The sequence below is a fragment of the Chlorocebus sabaeus genome, chromosome 8 (assembly GCF_047675955.1).
Source record: "Chlorocebus sabaeus isolate Y175 chromosome 8, mChlSab1.0.hap1, whole genome shotgun sequence".
In the NCBI taxonomy this organism is placed as follows: Eukaryota; Metazoa; Chordata; class Mammalia; order Primates; family Cercopithecidae; genus Chlorocebus; species Chlorocebus sabaeus.
The window spans coordinates 83,499,989-83,508,094 of record NC_132911.1 but is presented as its reverse complement, the minus strand read 5'-3'; positions in this window follow the sequence as shown (position 1 = coordinate 83,508,094).

Below are 8,106 nucleotides of genomic sequence, written 5' to 3'. Positions count from 1 at the left end.
AACTATGAGTCAATTAAACCTCTTTTCTTTGTGAATTACCCAGTCTCAGGTAGTTCTTTATAGCAATGAGGGAACCTGCTAATACAGAAGGCTTTCCTTCCAGATATTGGAAAATACTTGGGTGTTGTGATCTAAGCTGTATTTTCTGTAGGGGACATCCCAAGCCCAGTAATACTGTGGTTCTTACAGACTTGTAGAGGTATGCCTTGATGGTCTTATGGTCTTGGACACTATCTGGAAGAATTCTCTGGATTATCAGGCAGAGACTCTTGTTCTCTTTCCTTACTTTCTCTCAAACATAGAGTCTCTCTCTCTCTGTTCTGAGCTACCTAAAGCTTGAGGTGGAGTGACACAAACCTCCCTGTGACCACCACTACTATGACTATGTTGGCTCTGACCTGAAGCCAGCACAGCACTGGGCCTCACCCAAGGCCTGCTGTCAGAACTCCCTGGCTACAGCCTATGTTTGCTCCAGGCCCTGGGGCTCTACAATCATCAGGTAGCAAAACCAGCCAGGCTTGTGTCTCTCACTTCAGTGCAGCCAGGACTCCCAGGCACTGGGTGGGTCCAGAGGTGCTATCCAGGAGTCAGGGACTAGAGTCAAAAACTGTGGAGGTCTAGCTAGTGTTCCACTGTATTGGAGCTGAGCTGGCACTCAAACCACAAGACATGGTTCTTCCCTCTCATCCTTCCCTCTCTTCCTTCCCCTTTCCAAAGGCAGAGGAGCCTCACTCCATAGCCACCGTCAACACAGGTCATAAGGAGTACTGCCAGTCTACCGCCAATGTTTCTTTAAGACTCAAAGTCTCTTAAGTCAGCTTGTGAATGCTGTCTGGCCTGGGACTTATCTTTCAAGACGGAAGACTCCACTCTGGCTTAGGGAAGGTTCAGAAATGCTGTACAAGTGTCAAGTCCTGGAATTGGGGACACTAAGAGCCCGCTTGTTGCTCTACCCCACTGTGGCTGTGCTGGTGCCTAAGGGGCAAGGCAAAGTCTCCTTTACTTTTCCCTCTGCTTTTCTCAAGCAAAAGGAGTTTTTCCCCATATCCACCACAGCTAGGTATGTGTCGAGTCTCATCTGAAGCCAGCAAGTCTCAGAGGCTCACCCAAGGCTTTCAATGTAGTATGTGGGTATCACTGCTGATTATTCAGACCCCGAGATCTCTTTGGTTAGCGGGTAATGAATATTGCCAGGACTGGGTCCTTTCCTTCAAGGCAGTGAGTTTCCCTCTGTCCCAGGGTGTGTCTAGAAATGTCATCCAAAAACTAGGGCCTCAAATGGGAGCCTCCCACCTCTGATCCATGCCCTATCCTGCTATGGCTGAGCGGGTATCCAAGATGCAAGACAAATTCCTCCCCTCTCTTCCCTTTCCTCTCCTCAAGCATAAGGAAGGAGTCTCTTTTGGAGTCATGAACTGTGCAGACTGGGGTTGAGGGAGGGGTGATGCCAACACTCTCTTAACTGCCCCTGCTGGTGTCTCACTATGTCACATGCTTCCCCAGTTCCCTGACTCTGGGCCCAGTTCAGCACTAGGATTCACCTAAGAGTTGCAGTTCTTTTAGCCTAGGCTGCCTTTCAAGTTTACTTAGGGACACAGAGCACTGTATCCCTCTGTGTTGTGAGAACTCAAGTTCAGACTGCTGTGATTGATGATTCCCCTCTGGCTAGGGTTGGCTTAAATGTTCCCTCCATAAATGGGTGTCAACTGAGTTTGATCTGGTTTTTCTTTCTGCTCTACCAGGATAGCACTGAGTTCAATGCTTCGCAATTGCTGTGTGTTTCCTCCCCCAGTGCCCAGAGATGCTGTCTGCACCAGGCCATTGCTATGGATGGCGGTGGTGGTGTTGGCAATTCAAGACTGTTTTTTCTATCTCTTTAGTGCCTCTTTCAGCAATATGAAGATAAAACCAGGTACTATGACTGCTCACTTGATTTTTAATTCCCAATGAAGATGACTTTTTTTCTGTGTAGATAGTTGTTAAATTGATATCCTTGCAGGGGTTGGGGTAAGATCTGTGGAGCCTTCTATTCCACCATCTTTCTCTGCCTTCCTCTAAATATATATTACATATGAATATGCATTGCTTTCCCAAAAGAGCAAGGTGCATTGCTACCAGTAACATATGAGAATGTCTGTCTTCCTAAACCCTGTTCAATACTGGAAATTATCTTTGAAAAAAATATTGGACAAATATTTTCTACTTTGACAAGTGAGAAAAGTATTTTATTTCAATTAGAAATCCTTTGATTATTATTGTGGTCAAATTTCTTTTTAATATCTTGATCATTTGTATTTTAGGATCAGTTGCCTATTCATACATATTGTATATTTTGTTTTTTGAGACAGGGTCTTATTGTGTTTTTCAGGCTGGTCTCGTGTTTTTCAGGCTGATCAGAATCCTCCTGCCTCAGCTTCTCAAAGTGCTGGGATTACAGGCGTGAACCGCTGCACCCAGCCCTTATTACCTATGTTAATATGGGAGTGTTTATCTTTTGCTTAATGATATCTAGGAACTTTTTATATAATATAGATATTAAGCCTTTCTTGTCACATGTATTTTGCATTTGGTTTTCATCAGTCTCTTATCTTTCAAGTTTGTTTATAATTTTAAAAAGTTTTCCTCTCTTTAAAAATGTGCAAGTCATTTACTTCAATAAGGCAGTGGAAAAAATCCTAGTTATTCTTTGAATTAGACTGACCTTGAGAGAACAGATCTTAAAGAATTTGGTTCTGAGAGAGAAAGAATTTTTTTTTTTTTTTTTTTTTTTTTTTTTTTTTTTTTTTTTTTAGTGGGGAGCAGTTCTTGCAGGCATATGAGTGTCTCTGGCTGCTTATCTTCGCTACTTCCTAATTTATAATTAGCACCTGTGAAAAATAATCTGGGGTTCCAGTGTCCATTCACAGATAGCAAAATTAAAGCACAGAGCCTCAGCTCTCTAGAAGTACAGTTTTTCCTTTAAGTGGAGGGTTTTTAATGAAGAATAATATTAGAACTTAGTTTAGTGAACTTGAATATTCACCTACTTTAGCAAGCAGTAAATAACAGATTCAGTCTAATTGTCTAGAGAAAATCTTGACTTTTTTAGTGAATACGAGTTATCAAATACTCTATATTGCACTGGTGAATGACTCATTTTAAGATAAATCTAAACATGGAAAAATATAACTTATAGTCTAGTTCTTATTTTTAAGTATTACTCATGTTCACTATATGCCTTATTTCTATGGCACAGACAGTGATGAAATAGGAAATTTCCCAGGCTAGCAAAATAAAGGAAAGATTGTAATTCAACTACAAATTTGCTTAAGGAGGGAGTAAAGACTTTCAGTGGGAGTGTACATTTGTCCTGGTGAGTGGTCCGTGAAAGTCTGATGATATAGCAAGAAAAAGTAAATATTCTTCCCAAGATTGTTTCATCTATTTTAGGAAAAAAATGGAATAATTGAATACAAAAGTTGCATACTTCCACTACTTTGGGCAAGATAACATTCTATTTGGAGTCTCTCTCCAAATAGAAGCTGCTGCTCATATCAGTATTTAAGACAAGAGGTCACATCAATGTCTAAAGATACAAAAATCCTTTAAAAAAGTGGGCAAAGGGCTGGATGAGGTGGCTCACACCTGTAATCCAAGAACTTTGGGAGGCCAAGATGGGCAGATCACGAGGTCAAGAGATCAAGATCATCCTAGCCAACATGGTGAAAAACCGTCTCTACTAAAAACACAAAAATTAGCTGGGTGTGGTGGCACACGCCTGTATCCCCAGCTGCTCTGGAGGCTGAGGCAGGAGAATTGCTTGAACCTGGGAGATGGATGGAGGAGAAGGTTGCAGTGAGCCAAGACCCGGCCTGGCGACACAGCGAGACTTGGTTTTAAAAAAAAAAAAGTAGGCAAAGGACAGGAATAGATATTTTTCAAAAGAAGACATATAGATGGTGAACAAGCACAGGAGAATATGCTCATTGTCACTAATCATCAGAGAAATGCAAATTAAAACCACAATGAGTTATGATGTTATACTAGTTAGAATGGCTATTAAAAAAACAAAAAGTAACAGATGTTGATAAGGATGCAGAGAAAAGGGAGTGCTTATACTCCGTTGGTAGGAATATAAATTAGTACAATGTCTATGGAAAACAGTATGGAGATTTCTCAAAGAACTAAAAATAGAACTACCATTTGATCCAGCAATCCCACTGCTTGGTATCTACCCAAGAAAAATAAATTATTATGTAAGAAAACTATGTAAAAAGGATACCTGCACTTTAACATTTACTGCAGATAGCAAAGATAAGGTGTCAACATAAGTGTCCATCAAGTCATCATTGGATAAAGAAAATATAGTAAATATACCCAATCAATTACTATATAGCCATAAAAGAGAGTGAAATCATTTCTTTTGTAGCCACATGGATGAAACAGGAGATCATTATCTTAAGTGAAACAACTCAGACACAGAAAGACGAATACTACAGGTTCTCACTTCTAAGTGGGAGCTAAAATAATGTGTACACATGGACATAGAGTGTGGAATGATAGACACTGGAGACTCAGAAGGGTGGTGGAGGTGGGAGAGACTGGAGAACGAGAAATTACTTAATGGGTACTATGTACATTATTCTGAAGATAGATACACTGAAAGCCTGGACTTCACCATTATGCTATCGATCCATGTAACAAAATTACACTCATGCCCCATACCTTTATATTTTTAAAAATGTGACAGCAAAGGAGTACTGGACAAGAACTGACAAGGGAAAGGACAGTTACTGATGGGAAATTTATAGCAATTTTGTGTCTGATGCAGATCTGATGTAGACAAGAGTCATTAGCATCTTTCGTGCTTGCCCAGGATTGCTGGTCCCTGACAGAACATCTGGATCTATTCCCTGGGAGGAATAATGGTTTTGTGTTGATTTGTACTTAGAAGATCACTACCTTATGTCATCATATTTTGGCTGCTGGAATAATTAAAGGCAAATTTCTTTGTTCTTCTGCATTATTTTCCCTTCAGGGGGTAGGTATGAGTTTTATATTTCCCTGTAATTACAGGGCATGAAGCTGGAACTAGCAGTTTACATATTACAAATGACTCTTATGTAGCATTTTTATCACCTAATTAATATCTCAAGTCAATGTTTTATTATGCTGTATCACATTCCAGAGTTGTTGCTAACTGAGATTTGGTAAAGATGCTGTCATAAAATGTACCACATAAATCACACAGGAAGACCCAAGATACAACTTACTAAAATTATTTTTAATAAGGAAGCTATTGTTGCATAAGAATAATTGCAATAAGATGACAGCTAATATATGCATACTAACTGAGATATACAACCTTTTATCTTATTAATAGATCCTCAGGGTAGAGAATATAGCTGTACTTTTAAAACAAATTACAGGCTGTTAGAAATAAAATAGAGACTGAGTTTTCACTGCACCTATTAAAAGGATGACTGACCAAAATTGACACTGTATTACTAATGTACGTGCTAAGGAAATACTGGAATGCAGTCTAGGGATAGATGGAAAGGGGAAGAAAGAAGGAAAGTCCTTATTTTGGGTTAGTGAAATAAGGCTACATATAAGAAGTAAAAATTTTAGAAACTGACTTTTAAAATATTCCAGTTGACAAAAAAAGAACTATGCTATTTTTGATTTCTTCAGACAAGGAATAGGAAGAAAGTATAGCTAGTTTAAGCTAATAATAATAATAATTATAAAAACTAAGCATATAATACAGGTGTGGATTACAGAAATATGTTTTTAAAAAGTTAAATAAATCAGATTACATTAGCAGCATCATTTAATAGGAACCTTCAGAGAAACCATTTTAATAAATACTATTTTAATAAATGATAAAACTATTGTGTTTAGTAGGTAATTTTTATGTAAATGGGACTTTAGAAACTCTTATGTTGTATTGTCTTACATTGCTGTTTATGCTACACAATGTAACAGACAAGTAGATACTTAAAATGTGTAGTTTTGGGGGGCAATTAAAATATTTATTAATAGTTTTTAATTAGTATTCTTTTCAGTCAACAAGTTTACAATGAGTATATTCTGCATCTAGCTTTGTGATAGGTACTTTGGAGACGTAAAATAAGTGTAACAGAGGGTGACTAGCAAGGTGGCCAAATAGGAACAGCTCCGGTCTGCAGCTTCCAGCAAGATCAACGTAGAAGGTGGGTGATTTCTCTATTTCCAACTGAAGTACCCAGCTTATCTCACTGGGACTGGTTAGACTGCAGGTGTAGCCCACAGAGGGTGAGCCAAAGCAGGGTAGGGCATCACCTCACCTGCAAAGTGCAAAGGGTTGGGGAACTCCTTGTCCTAGACAAGGGAAGCTGTGAGGGATTGTGCCGTGAGGGATGGTGTATTCTGGCCCAAGTACTACACTTTTCCCACAGTCTTTGCAACATGAAGACCAGGAGATTCCCTTGGGTGCCTATAGCACTAGTGCCCTGGGTTTCAAGCACAAAACTGGGTGGCTGTTTGGACAGACACCAAGCTAGCGGCAGGAGTTTTTTCATACCCCAGTGGCACCTGGAAGACCAGTAAGACAGAAGCGTTCACTCCCCTGGAAAGGGGGCTGAAGCCAGGGAGTCAAGTGGTCTAGTTCAGCGGATCCCACCCCCATGGAGTCCAGCAAGCTAAGATCCACTGGCTTGAAATTCTTGCTGCCAGCACAACAGTGTGAAGTCTACCTGGGACACTCGAGCTTGGTGGCCGGAGGGGCATCTGCCATTACTGAGGCTTGAGTAGGCGGTTTTCCCTTCACAGTGTAAACAAAGCCACAGGGAAGTTCAAACTGGGCTGAACCCACTGCAGCTTGGCAAAGCCGCTGTAGCCAGACTGCCTCTCTAGATTCCTCCTCTCTGGGCAGGACATTTCTGAAAGAAAGGCAGCAGCCCCAGTCAGGGGCTTATAGATGAAACTCCCATCTCCCTCAGACAAAGCACCTGGGGGAAGGGGCAGCTGTGGGCACAGCTTCAGCAGACTTAAACGTTCCTGTCTGCTGGCTCTGAAGAGAGCAGTGGATCTCCAGCATAGCGCTCCAGCTCTGCTAAAAGACAGACTGCCTCCTGACTGGGAAACACCTCCCAGCAGGGGTTGACGAAAACCTCATACAGGAGAGCTCTGACTGGCATCTGGCAGGAGCCCCTCTTGGACAAAGCTTCCAGGGGAAGGAACAGGCAGCCATCTTTGCTGTTCTGTAGCCTCCACTGGTGATACCCAGGCAAACAGTGTCTGGAGTGGACCTCCAACAAACTCCAGCAGACCTGCAGCTGAGGGGCCTGACTGTTAGAAGAAAAACTAACAAACAGAAAAAAAATAGCATCGACATTAACAAAAATGATGTCCACGCAGAAATATCATCCAAAGGTCACCAACATCAAAGACCAAAGGTAGATAAATCCACGAAGATGAGGAAAAACCAGCGAAAAAACTTAAAATTCCAAAAACCAGAATGCCTCTTCTCCTCCAAAAGCAAGGGAACAAAGCAAGGGAACAAAACTGGATGGAGAATGAGTTTGACAAACTGACAAATTTGACAAATTGACAGAATAGGCTTCATAAGGTGAGTAATACCAAACTCCTCCGAGCTAAAGGAACATGTTCTAACTCAATACAAGGAACCTTGAAAAAAGGTTAGAGAAATTGCTAACTAGAATAACCAGTTTAGAGAAGTGACCTGATGGAGCTGAAAAACACAGCATGAGAACTTCGTGAAGCATACACAAGTATCAACAGCTGAATCGATCAAGAGGAAAAAAGGATTTCAGAGATTGAAGATCAACTTAATGAAATAAAGCATGAATACAAGATTAGAGAAAAAAGAATGAAAAGGAATGAACAAAACCTCCAAGAAATATGGGACTATGTGAAAAGACTAAACCTATGTTTGATTGGTGTACCTGAAAGTGATGGGGAGAATGTAACCAAGTTGGAAAACACTCTTCAGGATGTTATCCAGAGAACTTCCCCAACCTAGCAAGACAAGCCAACATTCAAATTCAGGAAATGCAGAGAACACCACAAAGATACTCCCCGAGAAGAGAAACCCCAAGACGCATAATTGTCAGATTCACTAAG